The 26,829-nt window shown below is 42.7% G+C and overlaps 1 protein-coding gene across 2 annotated transcripts in view; it reads left to right on the forward strand.

Annotated features, from left to right (window-relative positions):
• The window catches only part of LOC141113341 (glutathione S-transferase P 1-like), a 125,458-nt gene that overhangs the window by 33,186 nt on the left and 65,443 nt on the right, over positions 1–26,829 (forward strand). Inside the window, exon 1 of one of the 2 annotated variants that reach the window (XR_012236765.1) lies at positions 16,410–21,771. The exons of the other annotated variant lie outside the window; for it this stretch is intronic. The gene's annotated coding sequence lies outside the window, so the exon portion shown is untranslated. Of the gene's footprint in view, positions 1–16,409; positions 21,772–26,829 lie in introns of those variants that run through there. 2 annotated transcript variants of the gene reach the window in all.

Raw genomic sequence — 26,829 nt, forward strand, 5'->3', positions numbered from 1 at the left:
CCTAGTTGCATGGCTTTAAATCTAAGAATTTCTGTGTGTGTGGCCTCACACCAGACACAAGTCCAATCTGTGTGTGCTTTTATATCAATATTACATTGTTTATCCCTGTATCTTGTGGTTGTTCAAGTGCCTGTCTAACAAAAATATATATACTGTATTTATTTATTGGCGTATAACACTCACTTTTTCACCATGAAAATCAGGTGCAGATAGCGTGTGCGTGTTATACGCCAATACTTCAATTTCAGCTGCCTCGGAGGCGACGGGGGGGGGGGGGCGTCAGATTACATACAGTGAGAATCTCCTGTTTACTTGGCGGCCTCTGTAATAGGAAGTCAATAGATGGCAATGGCAAGGCTGCTGCATTAATGGCAAGGCTGCTGCATTGATGGCAATGGTGAGGCTGTATTGATGTGGACTAATAAGGCTGCATTGATGACACTTGTGAGGCTGCAGGTGGGCATTAATCAGGTTGCATCGAGGCAATGGTGAGGCTGCAGATGGGCACTGACCCTTATTTTGCTTCAAAGTTCCTTATTTAACCACTTAACAACCGGCCCATAGCCAAATGACGGCTACAGGGCGGTTGTTTAACTCTGGGAGGACGTCCAGGGACGTCCTCCCAGAATTCTGCTCTCGCGCGCCCCCTAGGGCGCGCACTCGAGAGCATCCGTGATCGCCGGGTCCACAGGACCCGGCGCATCACAGATCCCGGTAAATGGCCGCTGATCGCGGCCGTTTACCATGTGATCGCTCCGTCAAATGACGGAGCGATCACATGTAAACAAACCGGCGTCATCTGATGACGCCGGTTCCTCTCCTCCCCCTCTCCTCTCCTCCTGTGTACCGATCGGTACACAGTGACCGAAGAGGCGGATGGATGGATGGCTGCAGCGTTGTGGGCTGCATCTGTAGTGCCCACAGCGCTGCACAGAGACATCCAGCCATCCATCCATCCATGCTCAGCCATCCCTACTACTCTGCATGCCCTGCAATGCTGTGCAATACTCTGCAATTCCCTCTGCCATACCCTGCAATACCCCGCAATACTCTGCCATACCCTGCAATACCCCGCAATACTCTGCCATACCCTGCAATACTCTGCCATACCCTGCAATACTCTGCCATACCCCGCAATACTCTGCCATACCCCGCAATACCTCGCAATACTCTGCCATACCCCGCAATACTCTGCCATACCCTGCAATACCCCAAAATACTCTGCCATACCCTGGAATACCCCGCAATACTCTGCCATACCCCGCAATACTCTGCCATACCCTGGAATACCCCACAATACTCTGCCATACCCTGCAATACCCCGCAATACTCTGCCATACCCTGCAATACTCTGCCATACCCCGCAATACTCTGCCATACCCTGGAATACCCCACAATACTCTGCCATACCCTGCAATACCCCGCAATACTCTGCCATACCCTGCAATACCCCGCAATACTCTGCCATACCCCGCAATACTCTGCCATACCCCGCAATACTCTGCCATACCCCGCAATACTCTGCCATACCACGCAATACTCTGCCATACCCTGCAATACCCCGCAATACTCTGCCATACCCTGAAATACTCTGCCATACCCTGCAATACCCTGAAATACTCTGCCATACCCTGCAATACCCTGAAATATCCCGCAATACCCAGCCATACTCTGCAATACTCAGTGATACCCAGCCATACTCTGCCATACCCAGCCATGCTCTGCAATACCCCACAAAAATCTGCAATACTCTGCCATAACCCGCAATACTCTGCCATACCCAGCCATACTCTGCCATACCCAGCCATACTCTGCCATACCCAGCCATACTCTGCAATACTCGGTGATACCCAGCCATACTCTGCCATACCCAGCCATACTCTGCAATACCCAGCCATACTCTGCAATACCCAGCCATACTCTGCAATACTCGGTGATACCCAGTCATACTCTGCCATACCCAGTCATACTCGGCGATACTCTGCAATACCCAGCCATGCTCAGCCGTACCCAGCCTCTGTATGTGGCCAGGCTGTGGAAGTCTCACACATGTGGTATCGCCGTACTCAGGAGGAGTAGGAGAATCTATTTTGGGGTGTCATTTTTGATATATACATGCTATGTGTTAGAAATATTGTATAAATGGACAACTTTGTGTTAAAAAAAAAAAAAAAGCGTTTTAACCACTTCCCGCCTTCCGTCATACGACGTCCTTGACTTTGTGCGGGGATATCTGAATGATGGGTGCAGCTACAGGCATCATTCAGATATCAACTTTTTCAGCCGGCGATTCCCTACACCATAAGAATGATCGTAGCGGCTGTTACACTGCTTGATCGTTCTTACGGGAGGCGAGAGGGGACGCCCCCCCCTCCCGCCGCCCTCCGGTGCTTCTACCGACTTACCGCTATGATCGAAGCCAGGATCTTTTTTTTTTTTTTTTTTTTTTTTTTATTTCAGGAACAGCCTAGAGGTGAGATGTGGGGTCTTTTTGACCCCATATCTCACTGAAAAGAGGACCTGTCATGCCATATTCCTATTACAAGGGATGTTTACATTCCTTGTAATAGGAATAAAAGTGATCAAAAAATTTTTTTTTTGGGAAAAAAGTGTCAAACTAAAATAAAGTAAAATGAACAATAAAAAAAAAATAAAAATTTTTTAAAGCGCCCCTGTCCGTGTGCTCGCATGCAGAAGCGAACGCATACGTAAGTCCCGCCCACATATGAAAACGGTGTTCAAACCACACATGTGAGGTATCGCTGCGATCGGTAGAGCGAGAGCAATAATTTTGGCCCTAGACCTCCTCTGTAACTCAAAATTTGTAACCAGTAAAAAATTTTAAAGCGTCGCCTATGGGGATTTTTAAGTGGTGAAGTTTGGTGCCATTCCACAAGCGTGTGCAATTTTGAAAGGTGACATGTTAGGTATCTATTAACTCGGCGTAACTTCATCTTTCATATTATGCAAAAACATTGGGCTAACCTTACTGTTTTGTTTTTTTTTTAAAGCAAAAAACAGTTTTTTTTTTTCCAAAAAAAACGCATTCCAAAAATTGCTGCGCAAATATCGTGCGAGATAAAAAGTTGCAATGACCGCTATTGTATTCTCTAGGGTCTTTGCTAAAAAAACATATATAATGTTTTGGGGTTCTATGTAATTTTCCAGCAAATAAATGATGATTTTTACATGTAGGAGAGAAATGTCAGAATTGGCCTGGGTGCTCCAGAACGCCTGAAGGTGCTCCCCTGCATGTTGGGCCTCTGTATGTGGCCACGCTGTGTAAAAGTCTCACACATGTGGTATCGCCATACTCGGGAGTAATAGCAGAATGTGTTTTGGGGTGTAATTTGTGGTATGCATATGCTGTGTGTGAGAAATAACCTGCTAATATGACAATTTTGTGAAAAAAAAAAAAAAGAAAAAAAAAAAACTTGATTTTGCAAAGAATTGTGGGAAAAAATGACAACTTCAAAAAACTCATCATGCATCTTTCTAAATACCTTGAAATGTCTTCTTTCCAAAAAGGGATCATTTGGGGGTATTTGTACTTTTCTGGCATGTTAGGGTCTCAAGAAATGAGATAGGCCGTCAGTACTTCAGGTGTGATCAATTTTCAGATATTGGTACCATAGCTTGTGGACGCTATAACTTTCACAAAGACCAAATAATATACACTAATTTGGGTTATTTTTACCAAAGATATGTAGCGGTATAAATTTTGGCCAAAATATATGAAGAAAAATTACTAATTTTCAAAATTTTATAACAGAAACGAAGAAAAATTTATTTTTTTACAGATTTTTCGGTCTTTTTTCTTTTAAAGCGCAAAAAATAAAGAACCCAGCGGTGATTAAATACCACCAAAAGAAAGCTCTATTTGTGTGAAAAAAAGGACAAAAAATTCATATAGATACAGTGTTGCATGACTGAGTAATTGTCATTCAAAATGTGAGAGCGCCAAAAGCTGAAAATTGGTCTGGTTATTAAGGGGGTTTAAGTGCCCAGTGGTCAAGTGGTTAAAATTTAAGTTTTTTTTTTTTTTTTTTTTTTCCTGAAACTTCCCTCTTAGTGTATATGTGTGTATGTAAATTTTTTACAGTAGGGACGGAAAGTATTCAGACCCCCTTACATTTTTCACTTTGTTATGTTGCAGCCATTTGCTAAAATCATTTAAGTTCATTTTTTTTTTTTTTTCCCTCAATGTACACACAGCACCCCATATTGACAGAAAAACACAGAATTGTAGACATTTTTGCAGATTTATTAAAAAATAAACACTGAAATATCACATGGTCCTAAGTATTCAGACCCTTTGCTGTGACACTCATATATTTAACTCAGGTGCTGTCCATTTTCTTCTGCTCATCCTTGAGATGGTTCTACACCTTCATTTGAGTCCAGCTGTGTTTGATTATACTGATTTGAACTTGATTAGGAAAGCCACACACCTGTCTATATATAAGACCTTACAGCTCACAGTGCACGTCAGAGCAAATGAGAATCATGAGGTCAAAGGAACTGCCTGAAGAGCTCAGACAGAATTGTGGCAAGGCACAGATCTGGCCAAGGTTACAAAAACATTTCTGCTGCACTTAAGGTTCCTAAGAGCACAGTGGCCTCCATAATCCTTAAATGGAAGATATTTGGGACGACCAGAACCCTTCCTAGAGCAGGCCATCTGGCCAAACTGAGCTATCGGGGGAGAAGTGCCTTGGTGAGAGGGGTAAAGAAGAACCCAAAGATCACTGGCTGAGCTCCAGAGATGCAGTCGGGAAATGGGAGAAAGTTGTAAGTCAACCATCACTGCAGCCCTCCACCAGACAGTGCTTTATGGCAGAGTGGCCCGATGGAAGCCTCTCCTGTACAAGACACATGACAGCCCGCATGGAGTTTGCTAAAAATAACACCTGAAGGACTCCAAGATGTTTAGAAATAAGATTCTCTGGTCTGATGAGACCAAGATAGAATTAAGGCCAAAATGTTCTAAGTGGTACTACTCATCACCTGTCCAACACAGTCCCAACAGTGAAGCATGGTGGTGGCAGCATCATGCTGTGGGGGTGTTTTTCAGCTACAGGGACAGGATGACTGGTTGCAATCAAGTGCAAGATGAATGCGGCCAAGTGCAGGGATATCCTGGACGAAAACCTTCTCCAGAGTGCTCAGGACCTCGGACTGGGCTGAAGGTTTACCTTCTGTGGTACTCGATATAAATATTAATATGATATCTGTGTATTAATTTGTCTAGTCCCTATAATTAGTTGGCCTATTAAACTCTGAGCACATGCTATTGTTAATATCACCATAATACCAGGTTAGCTATGAAACCAAACACACAGTGCTGCTAGTAAAACAAGTTACATTCCTATTTTTATTGGGAAATAAATGTATTAAAACAGCATAATTAGGAAAACTAACATAAAGATACTACAAGAAATTGCAATATTACAAGGCCTACAATCATAACACAATACAAGATTGATACTTAGCACATCCTCCTCAGCTGGTCCTCAGGTCTTCAAGAGACTGTTCCTCTGGCAAACATCTCTTTTAACAAACATACCTCATCCAGACCCCCCCCCCCCCTTTTTGCCTGCCCAACTTTGCCTTTGGACGAATCAGTGTCTCTAGGGCGTTCCCTCAACAGCCTATCATATGGACCGTCTTGTCCTCTGGGGGGAAGTGTTGGTCCATGCATCCGACCGATGTCAGATTTCACAAACACCTGGGCCCTTGATTTCCTGTATCTCACCTCATCCATCATCCCTGTCAGTTTAGCTGCCTTTTGAAGCCTGTGTGGATAGCAGTTAATCAGGAAATTCCCATAGACAGATCAGAGCCAGCATTGTCATGCGCAATGGGAGCTAAACAGGCTACATTCCAGCCTAGGAGTCTGGCTTCTCTTAAGCATAGTAAGGAATATATGTACACACTCCAGAAATACGATATTCATGTTGAATTCCAACATATTCCGCTTTGCGCCTAAAGGGCGCATACCATCCTCCTTCAGACACGGCTCCTATTGAACAGCCATAACTGTCTTAACATGTGATGCTCCCCAACATGTGTTTCCGAACCAGTACCTATGGAACAGTCCTTAACTGTATTAACATTGCGTTTTTCAACAGGAACATATATGGAACAGTCCATAAGGGTCGCGTGTTGCGTCTCTCAACATAGGCCTCAGAACCAGCTCCTGTGGAACAGTCCATAACAGTCTTAACGTGCAGTGTTTCCCAACACGTGCCGCTTTGCTACTGGGTGACACACCAACATCATTCTTCCGTGACAGCTTCCATGTCACCACTCTGTGTCTTCTTCTCTCCGATATCTTCAGGATGGGGTGCAGTACAGGCAAGGGATGTCCATTCACTCACCATTCACCAACACACATTCAGAGCAACCTATCAACCAGCTTTCCGATAGTCTCGAGGAGGGCCTCTGGCCCATGTTATTAGCCTAAAATACACCTTTATCACACTATATCATAACATGAAATCAACCCATTACCATAATATATACATATATACCTATGATCCATCAGACTACACATCCCATTCCCAACCTCCTATACCTCCTCACTGTAGATACGGGCTGGGATTAGGCAGGTTCGCTCACAATGGCCTTTCCTACCACAATTCTGGCACGTCAGTGGTATCTCAGGGTTCTGAACTGGCAGCAAAGCCTCTACCATGTATGAAGAGACCTTACCATCAATTCGTCCCTCCACTTGTATAGATAAATGCGAGACTTTGCTATACAAATGTCAAGTCCAACAACACATACCAACTTGAACCAATGATGAAACTGCAGCAATAATGAGTAATATTACCACGGGATGTATCAAATAATTCAAAATACTGTTGGCCTTACTGGAATGTCCGAATATTACCTCCCACCAAGACCCTCCCACATCATTTTCTAGTTGATGTACTACCTCTATTACATTCTGGTCATGGTAGATGGCTATAGTAGCATTAGCTCTCTCTTGCTGCAGCATCCTCATAAGGATCTCATCTCTATCCCAATCTGTTAACCATTCCTGTACCTTCCTTCCCATACCAAGGTTCAGGGCTCTCCGGTTAACAGGGCGGTTCTGGTTGACATCCACAGACTGGCCATATGCGGTACCACATAATTCCATTCCTGTGTCTGGATTTCAGAGACATCGCCAAGGGTACACCATGCTCCTCTAGCTATTGTCAGGTTCACAGAACATCCTAGTTCCATGACCAACGATACGTTAGTATCCTTCAGGACAAAGAAACAAACTCTCCTATGTCCCAAATAATACACCGGTGTTCCCTTTGAGGCAATGTTCTCCCCATCCAGAACACAGAGTGATGAATCTTCCCAACATTTCTCATCCACCACCGTGTATTGACCTGGCATACAAAGGATATCATGGTCATGCCTCCGACAGAGGGAAATATCAACCTGCCTCCAGCTCCCGTCCTCTCTGATTACATGTGGGTAAGTTAGCCTCAGATGCAACAAAGTAGAATCCCCAGTCAGCAAGCCCATCAATATCACCGAATACACCGATTGAGTCTGCACTTCTGTATATGGGATCAATGAGGAAGCGTAACATCTCTCATAATCCAAATTAGTACAGCCTATCCAGGCATTCGACCACCAACTTGGATTAGTGTAAGAGATGTGCTTTGGTAAAATCTTACTGAGCTGTGATGCCAACTCATAAGGCCACTGCTCCCCATACATAGATTGTACAATCAGCTTGATATTGGTTGATAACTTCGCCTGTCCCTGCGTGCACGCCAGAGCCCACAACATATTTCTGTCCTATACCATCACATTCTCTACCAACCTCTCAACATGGTTGCCAAAATCTTGAACCACTTTAACCTGGGTACTTATGTGACTTTGAATGTTATTAAGGTTGCCACCAATCTCTCTGAGTAACAAAGCCCCGCTTATTCTCTGAAGCTATGGCTGCGAGTTTGTTCCTCAGGAGGCCGATGTCCACCCCATTACCAACACCCATCCCAGCTCCTATTCCCCCAATATAGTGCTGAATACATCCCTCCTCTTCCGGTTACTCCTCAGACATACACGCCCTGCATGAACCTCATTCTGTGTCTGCACATCTCTGGGAGCAAGTTACTGGTACAATGATCGCACTTGATTCAGTGTATACTCGGCACATATAGGGTAATAGGTTTTTATCAACCACTGTGTGATGTTGCAGCTCCATGTGGTGAAGGCATGTACCCTGGTAGCCAGTGTTTTGTTCCCTTTATCTAACGGAGTATGCTCCTGTGTGTATTCGCTGGCCTTCCCTGTGCCGGGTTTCAACCTCTCAGGTGAGACATCAGCCAGGCGTATCTCCCCATACAAGGAAATTTTCACCCCATTGATGTGTCACCTGGCCAACCTCTAGTCTGGCCAACCGAAACCTTATTATGTATAAGCGCCAGTCACCTGGGCACCTGCACCATATTACTTCCGTTATGTCAATACATGTCATACATTAAAAACCTTTTCTTCTTTCAATTCCTTCCTTCAACAAAAAAAAACATATTTTACATTTCAGGTTCTGACAGATTGGATGCGTATATTCCTTCCCCAACCTCCAACCCATTGCACATGTATTAATAGCATGTTTGCATTCTTCAGGAGAGACTCCAGCAAAAAATGTTTCACAAGTCTCGTTGATGGGCAAAGTCCTTCAGATCCAGCATTAGCCCTAAATTGTCCATATGCAAAAACAAGTATTAAACTGAATCTTTTCGTTTTGTCCCTTCCCTCCTGATGTTTATCAGAACAAATTTGCGGCGTAATATGGCAGAAACAAACTGCAAACCAGATGAACATCTATCATCCCTGTTCCAGAGACCTCTCCAATCGCGCTTCACCAGGACTCTGGAAGTGAAAAAAAACAAGAGCAGAATCAAATTCTTATCCATAATATCTGCTCGCTTACTACGTTTACTTATAGTTCCTTCCTTGGAACCCAGGAACTTAGTATTCCTGGCTTCTGCAACTCTGACCAAACTATCAAAACAACCATGACCCCTTTAGGCTGAACCCACTCTAAAATGGATCCCCATGGTATGATCAGCAATTTAAAAACAAAACGAACGTCAATGTTGACTCTCAAAAATTCTCAATTTAAGCTTAAAAAACACAATGCATTATCTATCTGTATTTTCAGACCTATGCACCAACCCCCCTTTCAGGTGGACAAAGCGTACACCTTGTAACTTTTCCCACCTGAATGAACATAAAACAAAGAGAAAAAACAAACTCCAGAAGCTAGAATGGCTTCCTACCAACAACTCTTGTCTTAAATCAACAAGATGTATTCAGCTGCAGGACATATCCCATGACTATCTATTCAGCTGCTAATTGACGGAATAGCCAATTACCCCCCCTTTCAGGTGGACTAAACAATAATTTCTCCACCTGAACAAACAAAAATAAAATGGATGACTAAACAACTACCAAAAATATTAAAAAAATTTAAAAAAACTTAACAAAAAAAATTAAAATTCTGGCCATTATCACACAAAAAACATGACAAGACAACCACCATAAGACAATGACACACTCAACTTTAACTAAAGACATCCATGGATTTTCCTCCTGAGAAGAGTAAGTGCTCATTTCCATCTGAAAGACAATTAGTTAATGGGAAAAACAAAACATCTGTACCTCATCACAACATTTGTAACTTCACTTGTAACACTTGAAACCCTTAATGCCTGACTATTGTTTATCTTACTTTTTTCCATTGTTTGCAAACAATTATTAATTAATGAGCTCATTGTACCATTTGATAATTGATTATGCCTTTACCATAACCTAACCCCTGTTTTGCTAAATGTGCCCACTGTTGTTCTCTTTGAAGAACCTGTAAACAAACACAGACATTAGTATCCAAACCAGTTTTATCTTCTTCCAAGGTCTCTGGAAAAAGGAACACAAAGACAGTGATTACACATAATTATCACGACAATTGACTTTTTAAGTCCCCCAAGCCTTTTCCCGTTAATTGTAATGTAGGGGAACATTTGCTATGTATAAGGTATAGATATGAGCGTCGTATTTAAATAAAATATGGGAAGGAAACATTGACAATAAAATTGTTAGCATCCATGCAGCTCACTAAGTGCTGCCAACTTTGTTTTCCCCAGTGCTACATTTGAATAACCATGTGGCTACCTCCATTTTGACTTTACGTAACTGTTCCTTATACTGATGATTATCAGTCTGTAATCTCCGCATTTGGGTCTTTAAAGGGAAATGGGTTTGATTACTACGGCCTCCATGCTTTGGGTTGCTACCCCATCGGGCAGAATACACTTCATAATGCCTTGGGGTCGTTTTGGGGTACTGCGATCTTCTTTTGATACCATTATTCACCGCCCAACAATACTTAGCGATGTGACCCCCCCCCCCTTTTACACAAAAAACATTTGAGGGCTGGTCTCTCTGTATAGGCCCTTCTTTGAGCATACGGCAGTGGAAACTCACATTGCTGGACATTATTACTACGATTACTATGCTTGGAATAAGCAGACTCGAAACTTCTGATGACTTCTCAGACTATGAAAGTATAAACTCCTGAATCACTTTCAAGCACAGTTATCGCACTTTTATGTACATGTCCACCATTGATTTCTGTCATAGCAACATCACTTGCAGCAATAAGAGCGTCTGTTTTTTCTGCATGCTTCACTTCTATCTTTGCTGAGCACTGTGCATGTGCGGAGGGTACCTCCACCATTGCACATTCAGCTTTTGCATGTTTGGAGGATAACTCCATTATGGCTGCCTGTGCACCCTGTAATTCCTCCCTGAGCAGTGTGATAACATGCAAATTCTCAGCCTCTGTTTGATTCAATGATGCGATACATTGTTCCTTCAACATACATGTTTTTTCTAACTCGTCTAATCTCTGTTCCAATACACACTTCTCAGTCACTAATTGTTGAATGTAATCAGCAACATTTACATCTGCTTTTGCAACCATTGCCAATATATTCTCTGTTACACTTTGTACCTGTTAAAATAATTGTTTCCTCTCACTATACCATTCTAATTCTTTTTGTTCAGCAATGTCTTTCATCTTCACCAAGATGCATATGGCATTGGCAGTTCTCTGTTTCTTGCCTTTTTTGGAAGATTTTTTATGCTTTATGGCATCATTATGTGTATTGCATTGTTTTAATAGGTTATTGTATTGGTGTGTTTAATGCATTCTCTTTTATAGACTCAAATCTAACGCAACTATACTTGTTAACAAATTCTTCAATGGCTTCCATTGATATGCTAAGTTGCACCTAGCTACACTGAAGTTGCTTACACAATGCCCACAGCTAGACAACAAAACATACACAGATAAAACTGTTTGAAAGCAAACTCTGACTTGTAGTTCCACAATCAAGAGCAAAAAAAAAAAAAAATCCAAAAGCCGTTTAAAAACAACTTTGTTCCTTGCAGCTCTACAGCTTGCAAAACACCAGGCACACTCTTAGTCAATGCCTTATTATATTCCCACTGATTTCTAAACCCTTAGATTGCAGGCCACATTGAACTTCTGTTGGAACAGAGCGCTATTTCACACTCACGTGGGAACCACTATATTTCTCCCACTTTTTCCTCAAAGATGTGTGGTATATCTTGTCAATCTGCAGGCTATATCTGTACCAGGGATGATCAATCCCTTCACTCACCAGTACCGTTTACTGGCTACAGGCCTAAAACACATTAACGATACAAACGTTTAACATATATACATATATCAGCCTAAGATCTCACCTGGTTCTACGCGTCCGTCTCCCTGATGAAATATTTCACAGAATCTTCATGACCATCCAAGCGTGGTTTCAGAATTCGCGAGCCAGCGCCAATCTTGTCCACACTAGAGACGATTTTCAGTTCTGGGTGTATTTGAGGATTTATGCTTGCTTACAGGGTCTCAAGACAAAAAAATACATTAGGTTTTTGTGGATTCTGTGTAAAAAATAAAATTCACAGTCTGGGGTGCCAATTGTAGTACTCGATATTAATATTATATCTGTGTATTTGTCTAGTCCCTATAATTAGTTGGCCTATTAAACTCTGAGCACATGCTATTGTTAATATCACCATAATACCAGGTTAGCTATGAAACCAAACACACGGTGCTGCTAGTAAAACAAGTTACATTTATTTCCCAATAAAAATAGGAATGTATTAAAACAGCATAATTAGGAAAACTAACATAAAGATACTACAAGAAATTGCAATATTACAAGGCCTACAATCATAACACAATACAAGATTGATACTTAGCACATCCTCTTCGGCTGGTCCTCAGGTCTTCAAGAGACTTTTCCTCTGGCAAACATCTCTTTTAACAAACATACCTCATCCAGACCCCCCCCCCCCCCTTTTGCCTGCCCAACTTTGCCTTTGGACGAATTACCGTGTCTCTGGGGCGTTCCCTCAACAACCTATCATATGGACCGTCTTGTCCTCTGGGGGGCAGTGTTGGTCCATGCATCCGACCGATGTCAGATTTCACAAACACCTGGGCCCTTGATTTCCTGTATCTCACCTCATCCATCATCCCTGTCAGTTTAGCTGCCTTTTGAAGCCTGTGTGGATAGCAGTTAATCAGGAAATTCCCATAGACAGATCGGAGCCAGCATTGTCATGTGCAATGAGAGCTAAAAAGGCTACATTCCAGCCTGGGAGTCTGGCTTCTCTTAAGCATAGTAAGGAATATATGTACACACTCCAGAAATATGATATTCATGTTGAATTCCAACACCTTCCAACAAGACAATGACCCTAAGCACACAGCTGAAAAAATGAAGGAGTGACTTCACAACAACTCTGTGACTGTTCTTGAATGGCCCAGCCAGAGCCCTGACTTAAACCCAATTGAGCATCTCTGGAGAGACCTAAAAATGGCTGTCCACCTACGTTTACCATCCAAACTGACAGAACTGGAGAGAATCTGCAAGAAGGAATGGCAGAGGATCCCCAAATCCAGGTGTGAAAAACCTTATTGCATCTTTCCCAAAAAAGACTCATGGCTGTATTAGATCAAAAGGATGCTTCTACTAAATACTGAGCAAAGGGTCTGAATACTTAGGACCATGTGATATTTAAGTTTTTATTTTTTTAATAAATCTGCAAAAAAAGTCAATTCTGTGTCTTCCTGTCAATATGGGGTGCTGTGTATACATTAATGAGGAAAAAAAAATTAACTTAAATGATTTTAGCAAATGGCTGCAATATAGCAAAGTGAAAAATTTAAGGGGGTCTGAATACTTTCCGTCCCCACTGTATATCTCTAACCTCAGGACAACCATACCAATTGTATTAAAAGAATTGAGTAGATATGGGAAGGTGACAAATTTCAAAATTTAATACATCAAAGTCAGATTTTAAATATATATATAACCATGTCAAAAGAACAGCAGGCAATTCAACCTATATTACCTTTTTCGTATGGCGTAAGGAGGAGCTTGGGTATTTAAGCGTAAAGTTGACAGCATCACTGTCCACTTTATATTCAGCTAACTATATCCCTATACTGAATAAGGTTAAAGATCAACTCCATTATCTGAGATATAAACTCCTCTCATGGTTGGGGAGGATAAATGCTTTAAAAATGATCATCCTGCCAAAATTAACATGCATATTCCAAATGATACCAATAAGAGTCCCACAGGAATTCTTTGTGAAATGAAGAACTTTTAGTGCTAAAGTATATATGGAGGCATAAATATCCCAGAATCTCATATGCAACACTTGTAAAGGGGAAAAAATTAGGGGGATTAACAGCACCGGATTTTAAGAAATATTACCAGGCAATCATTCTCTCACGGATAGCAGGTTGGATATATAACAGAGATGGTAAAGGGTGGGTGGATATCGAAAAAGCTCAAAGCAAAGTAGACTTGGAAAAGGGTGTGGGTTCCACGACAATACCGCAAATTATCAAATGGCATAAATCCATTAACAAAAAACACTTTTATGCCCCGTACACACGGTCGGATTTTCCGATGGAAAATGTGTGATAGGACCTTGTCGGAAATTCCGACCGTGTGTAGGCTCCATCACACATTTTCCATCAGATTTTCCGACATACAAAGTTTGAGAGCAGGCTATAAAATTTTCCGACAACAAAATCCGTTGTCGGAATTTCCGATCTTGTGTACACAAATCTGACACACAAAGTGCCACGCATGCTCAGATTAAATAAAGAGATGAAAGCTATTGGCTACTGCCCCGTTTACAGTCCCGACGTACGTGTTTTACGTCACCGCGTTCAGAATGATCGGATTTTCCGACAACTTTGTGTGACCGTGTGTATGCAAGACAAGTTTGAGCCAACATCCGTCAGAAAAAATCCTAGGATTTTGTTGTCGGAATGTCCGATCAATGTCCGACCGTGTGTACGGGGCATTAGGGTATGGGATGGATTGAGTAGATTATACCATTGGCAATATAACTCCCCTTTAATTTCTGTATTAGACACAAATTATTTTAAGCCTGGGAAAGATTAGCAGATGCATTTTACTAGATGGGCAAAGAAGGAGGAAATAACTTTACAAGACGTGATGATCAGAAACAGATTATGCACTTTCACTGAAAAACGGGGAAATAGACCACTAGATGGAGATATTCACAAATACAGCACTTTACACAGACTCTCCCCAAACCACTACGAGGAAGAGGTAATATGAGGTTAATGGAGAAACTACTCCCTTCCCCGCGGTGCTTGAGTATATCTAAAATATATAAAATACTGGTAGCAGAATCAGAACCTAAATACCCACCCTACTTGGGGAAACAGGAGAAGGAAATGGGTACCCTACGGGATGAGGAACATAGGTGTAAGATTCTTAGGGTAGCGTGTTCTACCTCCTAGGGATATCAAGACAATAGAAATGTGTTTATAAACTAATAGCAAGATGGTATGTTGTCCCGCAGAGAGCACAGAAGCTTAGTGCAGAGACCCCTCCAAGGTGTTGGCAGATATGGGGTGCCCTTGGGACCTTTGCGTACCTATGGTGGGACTGCGTGAAGATCCAGCCTTATTGGAAAAGAATCATAGATAACATTTACCAAATAATAGGGGAACATATTTGGAAAGAGCCGTGGAAATGTCTGTTCCATGATACGAATAAAACAGTTGCCCAATATAAGAATACCTTGGTGCCTCACCTTTTGACCACAGCCAAAATTTTGATTCCAAAAGTGTAGAAAACCCCCCTCGTTGAAGGAATGTACAGTAAAGATTGGTTGAGATCAATAGAAGAAACAATGCATAGAAACCTATAACAGTGTATGGGGGAAGTGGCTAGAGTTCAAGTCATCATCAGAATATAGGATGATGGTGGAGTGTTTAAGTGGAGTGGGGGGAGTAGGAGAGAAGGGAGTCCTGGGGGAAAATGTATAGGAGAACTCAAGAGGAGTCATGAATGTTGGTGTATGGGGGGGGGTGGTAGGTGTGTGTGTGTGTGTGTGTGTGTGGTTTTGTTTGTTTTTTTTCTTTGGGTTTGACATGAGGGGGGGTATATCTAATAAAGAACAACCTATTGGAAATGAAAGGTGTAAACACCAATTTTGTAAAAATGTAATAATGAATATTTATACTATGTATATAAATAAGTGTTGGGTTGTTTCCAGATACAGATAATTGTCTCCAATCCCTAGTATTATACAAAACCAAACTATTGAAAAGAGCCTAAGCTATCTCAAAAGGAATGGGATTTTTGAGGGAGACCAGCCTATCTGTATAATAAGGTAGACGCCAAAATATTGAAATAGAATTAAAAAGTTCTTTAATTAGATTTAAAAAAAAAGCGATACAATAATACAGTGTCTGTTACATATAAAATCACAAAATTCATGAAATCACTGTTGGTGGTAGGTACTGAAGTATACTATTTCACAAGATGCTTGAGTATGCAGAGAACCAACATGTTTCGCAGTCTCCTGCTTCTTCACGGGCGTCGCATGCATCTGTGGATTTATCTAAATTGCATAAAAACTCATTAGGACCAAACTTTCTTAAACCTGTCACCAATTTGCATTTTACTTTAAATATATAGGTGCTGTGCTGCCTATGCAAGCTAATTACGTTATAATTCCTTATATAGATTGTGTAGTTTACCACTGCCATCTAGTGGCCAAAGTCTGTAGCAGCTTTATCTTTAGTCAGGTAAATTTCTCATACAAGATGTGACCTTTGGTTCAGGAAGTTCTTCAGCCATTTTAGATTGTCATTCTACATGGATGCAGCATGTCTGTTTCTCTCCCAAGGGGCTTGAGACATCATCACCTGTAAGTGTCTTTCTGTTGTGTCATCTGTCATTAATGCTAGATTAGTTATTCTATGTGTACTGATATCTTGTTATTGTATTGTATTGCAGTTTCACAAAAAAACAAAAAACTTAAAACTAAAATAAAGTTGGATTACTTTGGTAGACAAATCAAGCATTGGGCTTCCGTTTACTGGAGTCTCTGACAAGTGTTTAGCTGTCCGTTTAGAACCACACAACAGTCAGTGTTTTGAGAGCGGAACAGTGAAAAGGTGCTAGCGCAACAAGCCTGGAGATATTAGTCTCTGCACAGACAGAATGAGTCTAAGATCGGGAAGACAGTATAAGGCTGAAGATCAGCTACCCGGGACACATCAAGGCAGGGAGAGCATGCCAAGTGTCCAGCAAGACGATGCAGGCTCACACTCGTCTAAATCAACAAGGTCCAGTCAGATTTCATCAGCAAGTGCCCTTTTAGTCAGAGCTCGCGCCAAAGCAGAGGCAGCTCGGGTCAAGCTAGAATTTGCTGAGAAAGAGGCTGCCATTATAAAAGAAAAATCAGAGCAGGAAGCAAAGTTGCATATACTTCAGTGTCAGTGCGCAGCCGCCACTGCAGCAGCAGAGGCCGCAGCTTATGCTGATATTGAGCAGTCTGGAAGTGGGTCTATCCACAAAGGCCCAGATGTGCCTGAGAAACCCTGTTCCTCAGCAGAACGTACAAAGGAGTATGTCCAAGAACTTTTAAACAGCAATGCAACTAAACAGTTTCCCATTCCAGAGTCCGCTGAATTTAAACCAGAACCAGCAGAACCCCTGAGTGTACGAAAACAAACCCATGAAGCTAGCAATGCCAGAACATTTAAAGATGAACCATTAGAGACATATAGGAACAGGCCAAGTGAATCCTTACTACCGCAAACCCAAACACCAGAGTGCACAAGATGTCACTAAATATCTTATCCGTAAAGAGATGGTTAATTCAGGCTTTCTCAAGTTCGATGACTCCCCCGAGAATTACTGGGCATGGAAGTCTTCTTTTCTGAATGCAGTCAAAGACTTAGAATTACCAGCAGCTGAGATGCTAGACCTGATGATAAAATGGCTTGGGACTGAGTCAGCAGAGCATGCAAGAAGGATGCGCAGGATTCACATATTTAACCCTTCAGCAGGATTTGATATGGCCTGGCAAAGGCTAGAAGAAAGATATGGATCACCAGAAGCAATTGAAGGTGCTCTAATGAAAAGACTGGAGTCTTTCCCTAAGCTAAACAGCAGAGACAATTTCAAACTGCAAGAGCTGGGTGATATACTTTGGGAAGTCCAGTGTGCCAAAGAAGAAGGCTATTTAAGAGGACTTGCACATTTAGATACTGCTAGCGGTACTAAGCCTATAGTGGAGAAACTACCTCACAACCTACAAGAAAAATGGTTGAGTGTTGGAGCCAAATACAAAGAAGATCATGATATCCCCTTTTCCTCCATTCTTTGTGTTTTCTAGGTTTGTGCAGCAGCATGCTAAGATCAGGTGTGATCCTAGCTTTTCCTTCATCACCAACAGTCAACTGCCGAAAGCAGAAAAGCCACCTAGAGCCTTCCATAGGACTTCAGTGATCGCCCATAAGACAACTGTACCCTCTGAGGACCCAGACTGTCTAAGCAGCTACAAGGTAAACACCTTTGAAGACCCTGACAGATTTTGCCCACTTCATAAAAAGCCCCACCCCCTAAACAAGTGCAAAGGGTTCAAAAGTAAACCTGTCAAGTAAAGGATAGCCTTTCTTAGACAAAACGGCATCTGCTTCAAGTGTTGTGGATCCACTAAACATGTAGCCAAAGACTGCAAAATACAAGCGGATTGCTCAGAATGTGGCAGTAATAGACACATCACAGCTTTACACCCTGATACTTTGCACCAACCATTAGAGGTCACAGAAGCCCCGAAAGGCGGGGACAGGGAGCAAAAAGATAATTCATCTACCCCAGTGATGTCCAAATGCACGGAAATCTGTGGTGACAGTATAACTCCACGTTCATGTTCCAAGATCTGCCTAGCAACAGTGTACCCCACAGGGGAAAAGCAAAAAGCAGTTAAGATGTATGTGGTTCTGGATGAACAGAGTAACAGGTCACTGGCAAGGTCAGACTTTTTTGATGCTTTCAACATTACATCGAGTGCAGTTCCATACACCCTAAAGACATGTGCAGGGGTGATGGAAACTTCAGGAAGAAGAGCTACCGACTTTACTATCGAGTCTCTTGACAAGAGAGTCCATCTCTCACTTCCCACCTTGATAGAGTGTGATATGTTACCAGACGATAAAGCAGAGATACCTTCACCAGAAGTGGCCCTTCATCATCCTCATCTCAATTCAATATCACACCTTATTCCAGCTATCCAGAAAGATGCCTCTATTCTTCTACTTCTTGGAAGAGACATTCTACAGGTGCATAAGGTACGCCAACAAATTAATGGGCCCTTTAATGCCCCCTATGCTCAAAGACTTGACCTAGGGTGGGTTATAGTAGGAGAAGTTTGTCTAGGAGCAACACATCGGCCTGACAGAGTCAACACTTCAAAGACATCTGTGCTAGTGAATGGGCGCACGTCCCTTCTTAGTCCATGTCAGAACAGCTTTGTCATCAAAGAAACCCTAAAACCATACTGTGACTCTCCTTCTAATTACAATAGAGACATTAGTAGTGGCATGAAGACTGACACTTTAGGGAACTCTGTGTTTCAGCGAACAAAAGATGATGACAAACAAGCAATGTCCATAGATGATCAAGCCTTTCTCAATATCATGGATAAAGAGACTTTCCAAGATGAAAACAATAATTGGGTAGCTCCTTTACCTTTTCGCACACCCAGGTGTTATTTACCTAGTAACAGAGAGCAAGCCATGAAGCGCCTGAACGCACTACGTAAAACTTTGCAAAGAAAACCTGAAGTGAAAAAAGACTTTACAGAATTCATCAAAAGGATGCTTGACAACAATCATGCCGAAGTAGCACCATCACTGGACGAAGGTAAAGAACACTGGTATCTGCCAATGTTTGGCGTTTACCATCCACACAAGCCAAAACAAATAAGAGTTGTGTTCGACTCCAGTGCTCAACATGAAGGTGTTTCATTTAAATGATGTTCTGCTGAGTGGCCCAGATCTAAACAACACACTTCTGGGTGTCCTCTTACGCTTTAGGAAAGAGCCTATTGCCTTCACAGGGGATGTGCAACAGATGTTTTATTGTTTTCTAGTGAGAGAGGACCATTGTGATTACCTGCGTTTCCTGTGGTACAAGGATAACGACACAGATAAAGAGGTGACAGAGTATAGAATGAGGGTGCATGTTTTTGGTAATAGCCCTTCTCCTGCTGTTGCCATATACTGCATGCGCAAAGCTGCCCAGAAAGGTGCAGAACATTATGGTCAAGATGCCAAACGCCTTGTGATGAGACATTTCTATGTAGACGATGGACTTGCTTCAGCTAGCACACCTGAAGGGGCAATCAACATTCTTAACAAAGCAAAACAAATGCTGGCAGAGTCTAATCTGCGACTACATAAGATAGCTTCTAACAGCAAACAAGTCATGGAAGCTTTCACCGCAGAAGACAGAGCTAAGAATCTCAAAGACCTTTGCCTGGGAACAGACACCCTTCCTTTACAGAAGAGTTTAGGCCTAAGCTGGGATATAGAGAAGGACTGTTTTTCGTTTTTCAGGTTTCTTCAGTAGAAAAGCCATTCACGAGAAGAGGAATTCTATCCACTGTGAACAGTCTCTATGATCCTCTCGGGTTTGTAGCACCTGTCACAATAAAAGGTAAGGCCTTAGTTCATGAACTGTCAAGTGGAGAAAGTGAGTGGGATGCCTTACTTCCACAAGAGAGACTCCATGAGTGGGTCCAATGGACAGAATCTTTACAATCCTTACAATGTTTACAAATACCCAGATGTTATGTTCCTGTTTCATTGTCACAAGCCTGCAAAAGGGAACTGTACATTTTTTCAGATGCATCTGTTACAGCTATAGGTGCAGTTGCTTACTTGATGATAAACAATGGAGGAAATGTCTGTCATGTTGGATTTGTTATGGGAAAATCCAAACTGAATCCTAGGCCGGCACATACAATTCCACGCCTAGAGTTATGTGCAGCCGTACTAGCGGTTGAACTGTATGAGCTAGTGAGAGATGAGATGGACCTAAGCCTAGATGCTGTGAAATTCTTTACAGACAGTAAAACAGTCTTAGGCTATATCTGTAACACTACCAAGAGATTCTTCTTATATGTTTCCAATCGGGTGAATAGGATCAGACAAGCAACCTGTCCAGAGCAATGGTTCTATGTGCCCTCAGAACAAAATCCTGCAGATTATGCTACCAGGCCTACACAGATAGCTTGCCTTCAGAACTCTATATGGTTCTCAGGCCCACATTTTCTGTATCAGACAGTTGTAGATAATCCTGATAACACCAATGTTTACTCTTTAGTGGAACCCGAAGCTGATCCTGAAATTAGGTCAGAAGTAGTAAGCTTCAGCACTAAAGCTGTTGACACTAGACTGCAGTTACATTGCTTCGAAAGATTTTCCAACTGGAGGAGACTAAACAGGGTCATAGCAAGACTAATTCATGTTGTGAAAAGCTTCCAGAAGAAAACCAATGATGAATGATGATCGACCCGGAAGCTGGGAAGTTTTTCATGAAAGAGTCAGTTTAGAAGAACTTTCACAAGCCAAGATAGTCAAGAAAGAAGAAACAACTGGCCTATGGGAATTGTCACTAATACGTTGCCAAGTAAAGATGGTTATGTCAGAAAGGTTGAAGTCAAAGTGACAAAACAAGGGACTGTTAAAGTGTACGCCAGACCAGTTTCGGATGTCATTGTTCTCCTTTGAACAGGTATTTCTGTTATGTTGTCGACACAATACATAATATAGAGCTTGTCACTGACAGCTTTCAGATGTGACTTTCGCCAAGAGTTAAAATTCATCCTGTGGATTACAATTGGCATTGGAGATAGTTTGGTCTAGTGCGGCTTCTCCAATCTGAAGATGGGTTTAAGGACAAAACTATTTCTTCATGTGGGCTTCCAGCTTGAAGTACCATAGCCAAGAGACACGATATTGTGGACTCATGTTTTAGTTTGTTACCAGTTCTAGACAGGAACATATTTTCTTATGAGTGTGTTTTTCCCTGTACAGTAGATATGTATAAGTAGTGATATAATGTATTATATCAGACAGGGAGTGTGCTGCCTATGCAAGCTAATTACGTTATAATTACTTATATAGATTGTGTAGTTTACCACTGCCATCTAGTGGCCAAAGTCTGTAGCAGCTTTATCTTCAGTCAGGTAAATTTCTCATACAAGATGTGACCTTTTGGTTCAGGAAGTTCTTCAGCCATTTTAGATTGTCATTCTACATGGATGCAGCATGTCTGTTTCTCTCCCAAGGGGCTTGAGACATCATCACCTGTAAGTGTCTTTCTGTTGTGTCATCTGTCATTAATGCTAGATTAGTTATTCTATGTGTACTGATATCTTGTTATTGTATTGTATTGCAGTTTCACAAAAAAACAAAAAACTTAAAACTAAAATAAAGCTGGATTACTTCGGTAGACAAATCAAGCATTGGGCTTCCGTTTACTGGAGTTTCTGACAAGTGTTTAGCTGTCCGTTTAGAACCACACAACAGTCAGTGTTTTGAGAGCGGAACAGGTGCTTACCCACTTAAATAGTATCGGTGTTCAGCATGAATCCTGTATGGCAAAAAACTCACATCCGGGACTCCGTTAATAGTAACAGCCAAACCAGTTGAAGTATCTGTCAGGCATTTTACAAATGGGACACGGAGGTTCAGCTATCCGTGATTTGGTCAGTAGTGTTGCTGTTCGGGCGGCCCTGGAGGAGGGTAGGGAAGCTGTTTTTCTCCCTCACTCCCTTCGCACGTCACTATGTGCGTCGTAGGCGCAGCGGGATGTTGGCTACCTTGCCTCCTCATGCATGCGCCGGCTAGGGGCTCCCGCTCCGGAAGTCAATCTGACCCGTTACTTCCAGAAGGGACCACGTATAAGGAGACACAGGGAACGTTCCCACTGTCACTCACTAGGCACAGCGAATGCAACAGACTAGCGGGCAGGCGGGGTTTTGCCACCGAGCAGACTAACATCACATACCAAACAGGTAACCGGCAATCTATATATCTTATTGGAAACTAGGAGCTGCACATTTAGTATATTACTAGCATAATGAAAGCTACAGTTGCTTAGTTATATTATATAGTATTCAGTATAATACTTAATGCCATCTAGACTGTCTGGTTACAAATAATATAAACTTTTCGGTATTGTATTATTTTTTTTTTTCTCTTAAATAATCTTTATTAACAATTCTTAATTCACATACATCATATTGTATTAAAACACCTACATGTTCGCGTGGACACACTCCACTAGAGAAGGGACATACATCATATAATACACTAAGGCGATCGGGAGCTTTCCCCTTTTCTCTTTACCTTCCTTCCCTTCCCCCAACCCTCCCACCCTTCCCTTACCCACCCCCTACCTTGGGCCACAACCTTCCCTTTATTCCTGGCACCCTAGACTTTCCAACCACGGGTTCCACATCTTTTCAAACTTCTTAAGGTTCCCTCTTCTAATATATAGGGCTCTCTCCTTCCATATTACCTCATTTATTGTTTTAGCCCACTCATCCACTGCAGGGGGAAGGACTGTTTGCCATCTCTGCATAATGAGCTTCCGGGCCTGGTAAAGACACCTCAGAACGGCTATTTTAGCTGCTACCTCCTCCCGTCTCCATACCCTGTATCCAAGAATACAGAATCTGACGTTTATCTCCAGAGAGAGCCCCCATTTGCCCTCAATAGAGCCCACAACCCCCTGCCAGTAGCGTACTAGCTTGGGGCACCTCCATACCATGTGTATCAGATCGCCCTCTTCCCCACACCTGGGGCACTTAGCATCAGTTCTTACACCGAAACGGAATAATTTTTTTGGGGTGTAATATGCTCTATGTAACAACATTAGGTGAGAGAGTCTCTGTGCAGGTGAAACTGAAACCTCCTGTCCCACCTCCAGTATTTCTTTCCATTGTGTATCAGTCAGCTTCCCCACATCCTTTTCCCACCCCTGCCTGCAACCCAGATGCTCTGATCTGACAATGGTTTCCTTGCACAGCTGCACATATATTCCAGAGATAAAGCCCTTCATCTCCCCGGACTTAATCACTCTTTGGAGGAGTGTTGCGTCTGTCCAGGCTGGGGGATTTACTCTAAATTGTACCTCCAGTGCCGCTCTCATTTGCAGATACCTAAAGAATGTTTGTCTTGGGATACTGTATTCCCTTTGGAGGTCCTCAAAAGATTTCAATACCCTCCCTCTATACAGCTGGGATAGTCTATTTATACCCCACCTCACCCATTCCTTAAATTCCCCCATAGCCACTATCTCCTGTAGGTTTTTGTTATGCCAGAGGGGAGCATATTCTGTAAACCCAACATATCCCATTAAGGTCTTTGTTGCCTTCCAGACTTTGGTTATTAACTTAGTTGTGGGGCCTCTACCAACTAGTGAGTCTGCCTCCAATGCTTCTACTACAATTTTATGGGGTGTCTCTAGAGTTAACATACCTCTGTCAGCACTTCCACCCCGAATGTGCTGCAGCTGTGCTGCCAGAAAATAGCACCTCGGATGTGGAAGGGCTATCCCCCCCTCTTTAACTGGCAACTGCAAGCTCTGAAGGCTAATCCTGGCCTTCCCCCTTCTCCACAACAGTTCCCTAAAAAGTGAGTCGATCTTTTTGAACCACTTTTTGTTCAGCCACACCGGCGCGTTGTGTAGCAGATACAGCAGTTGGGGCAACCAAACCATCTTGATCAGGTTGCCCCTTCCTGCCACCGACAGGGGCAACCGGCTCCAGATATCTATTTTACCCCTAAATTTACCCAATAGTGGAACTAGGTTGTCTACGATATATTGATTGGGGTCTTTTGACATATTTATGCCCAGGTAGCGAATCTTTGAGACTACTTTTAATTGTGGAATTCCCGACATGTCCGGACCGTTGGGGTTATCTAATGGCAATAGTGCAGATTTCCTCCAATTCACCACCAGTCCTGACACGCTGCCAAACCTTCCCATTATGTCCATTACCTGCCTAAGAGAACCTTCCGTATCTCCAAGAAACAGTAGGACATCGTCGGCATACAGGGCAATCTTCTCCTCTCCTGTTCTTCTTACAAAGCCTTCGATCTTGGAGCTAGATCTAATATAGATCGCTAGTGGCTCCATAGCGAGAGCAAACAGCAGGGGGGACAGGGGGCATCCCTGTCTCGTCCCCCTCTCTAAGCATATTTTCCCTGACAGTTCTTTATTAACCCTAACCTTCGCACTTGGGCCCCTATACAATATTTTTATCCACTTTCTGAAGACAGGACCCAAGCCAAACTCCTCCAACACCCGCCAGAGATAGGGCCATTCTAAACTGTCAAAGGCCTTAGTTATATCCAGAGATACCACTGCTCTTGAACCTATATTCTCTGTCGGAGTCTGGAGATTCATATATGCCCTCCTAATGTTCATACTCATGGTCCTATGGGAAATAAATCCCGTTTGATCCACGTGGATGAGTTTATGCATAATTTTGTTAAGTCTAGCAGCCAAAACCCTTGCCAGAATCTTGGCGTCTGTACACAACAAAGATATAGGCCTATATGCCGACGGTTCTAATGGGTCACCCCCTTCTTTATGAAGCAGGATGATATTTGTTTCAGTCATAGAGACAGGCAGACACCCTCCCTGCAGAGCCCAGTTCAGCGTTTTCAGCAACTCCGGCAGGAGGATTTTCCCGTAGTGCTTATAGACCTCTATCGGGAGACCATCCGGCCCCGGAGATTTTTGATTTGCCATTCCATTTACAGCTTGTTGTAGTTCAGCTAGTGTAATTGGCGCATCTATACCCTCTCTATCCTCTTCAGTAACTGCAGGGACCTGTATGTCTTTAAAAAACTTCTCCATATCCTCCTCCCCAACGAACCCCTGTGACCTATACAGGTTTTTATAATACCTCTCAAATATATCCGTAATTTCTGGGCTCTGAGAGGATATCTCACCACCTGGGGTCCTGATTGCCGGGATCACCGAGGAGGAGGAGTTGGTTTTTACCAAATAGGCCAGCATGCGACCCACACTTTCTCCTTCCCCAAAGGTCCGTTGTTTCAAGAAGAGTTGCTTATTTTCACCCCTCTTCAGGACTGCTGTTCTATAGGCCTCCTGTTTCTCCTCCCACAGTTTCTGCCTCTCTGGTGTAGGGCCTTCTATAAATTGCTTCTCTGCCGCCTCCAATTCCCTCCTAATTCCCTCCTCCCACTCCCTTGCCCTCCTCTTAACTCCTGCCACCCCCTGAATCAAAATACCCCTAAGGAACGCCTTCAGTGTGTCCCATTGTACACCTGCTGTCGTTGAGCCTTCATTAAATTTTAAAAACTCTTCTAATTTTGTTATTATCTTCATTGGCTCCCCTATTAACTCCAACCAATATGGACTTAACTTCCAGGGCCCTCTAACCTCCCTGACCCCTAAACCCACTGAAGCCACCATCAGGGAGTGATCCGAGACCCCTCTCGGATAGTATACTACATTCTTTATTATTGGCACTGCCTCTGCGTTCCCCAGGGTCATATTAATTCTGGAGAAGGTGGAGTGGGAGGACGAGAAGCACGAGTACTGCCTTACTCCAGGATTCCGGACCTTCCACAAATCCAACAGTCCTTCCTCCTCCAGGAAGCTACCCAGCCGGCCCCCTGCTACACTATTTACTTGGGCTCGCGGTGGAAATCTGTCCAGCTCTTTATTCAATACCTCATTGAAATCCCCTACTACTATCACCGGGGTATCTGTTTTATCCATCATAAACTCCATTAAGCTATACAGTACTTCCAATTTAAATGGTGGAGGGATATAAATATTAGCAATAACATACATTTTGCTTTCAATAGAGCAGTATAAAAAAACATAACGACCTAAACTATCTATCCTGGACTGCCTACAGGAGAACATCACATTTCTTGTTACCAATATACTCACCCCCCTGGAATAGGAGGAATACACCGAGTGATATTGGGCCTGGAACCTTCTGCTTGGAAGACCTTTTATCGTATCCTTTGTCAAGTGAGTCTCCTGTAGGCAGACCAAGCCCACCCCCCTTATCTCCAGCAGTGAAAAAATGGCAGCCCTCTTAATTGGGTTCCCCATCCCCCGTACGTTCCAGGAGCCTATTTTAAGGTCTTTAGGCTGCATTAGACAAACAACAGACATGAATTAGTACCAGAAAGCCAACAACAATGGGCATCTTCCACTTGGTATACTGTCTTGTGCCAAACTTTAACACCTCCCTACCCCTCATAATTCCCCCCAGAAAGCAAAAAGAAGGAACCCCCATGGGGCAGCCAAAGTGGGACCCCACCCTTGATACCAAGCTGTGTATTACATATAGCAGAACAGGAGAAAACAA

Source organism: Aquarana catesbeiana, linkage group LG01 (genome assembly GCF_042186555.1).
Source record: "Aquarana catesbeiana isolate 2022-GZ linkage group LG01, ASM4218655v1, whole genome shotgun sequence".
Classification (NCBI taxonomy): domain Eukaryota; kingdom Metazoa; phylum Chordata; class Amphibia; order Anura; family Ranidae; genus Aquarana; species Aquarana catesbeiana.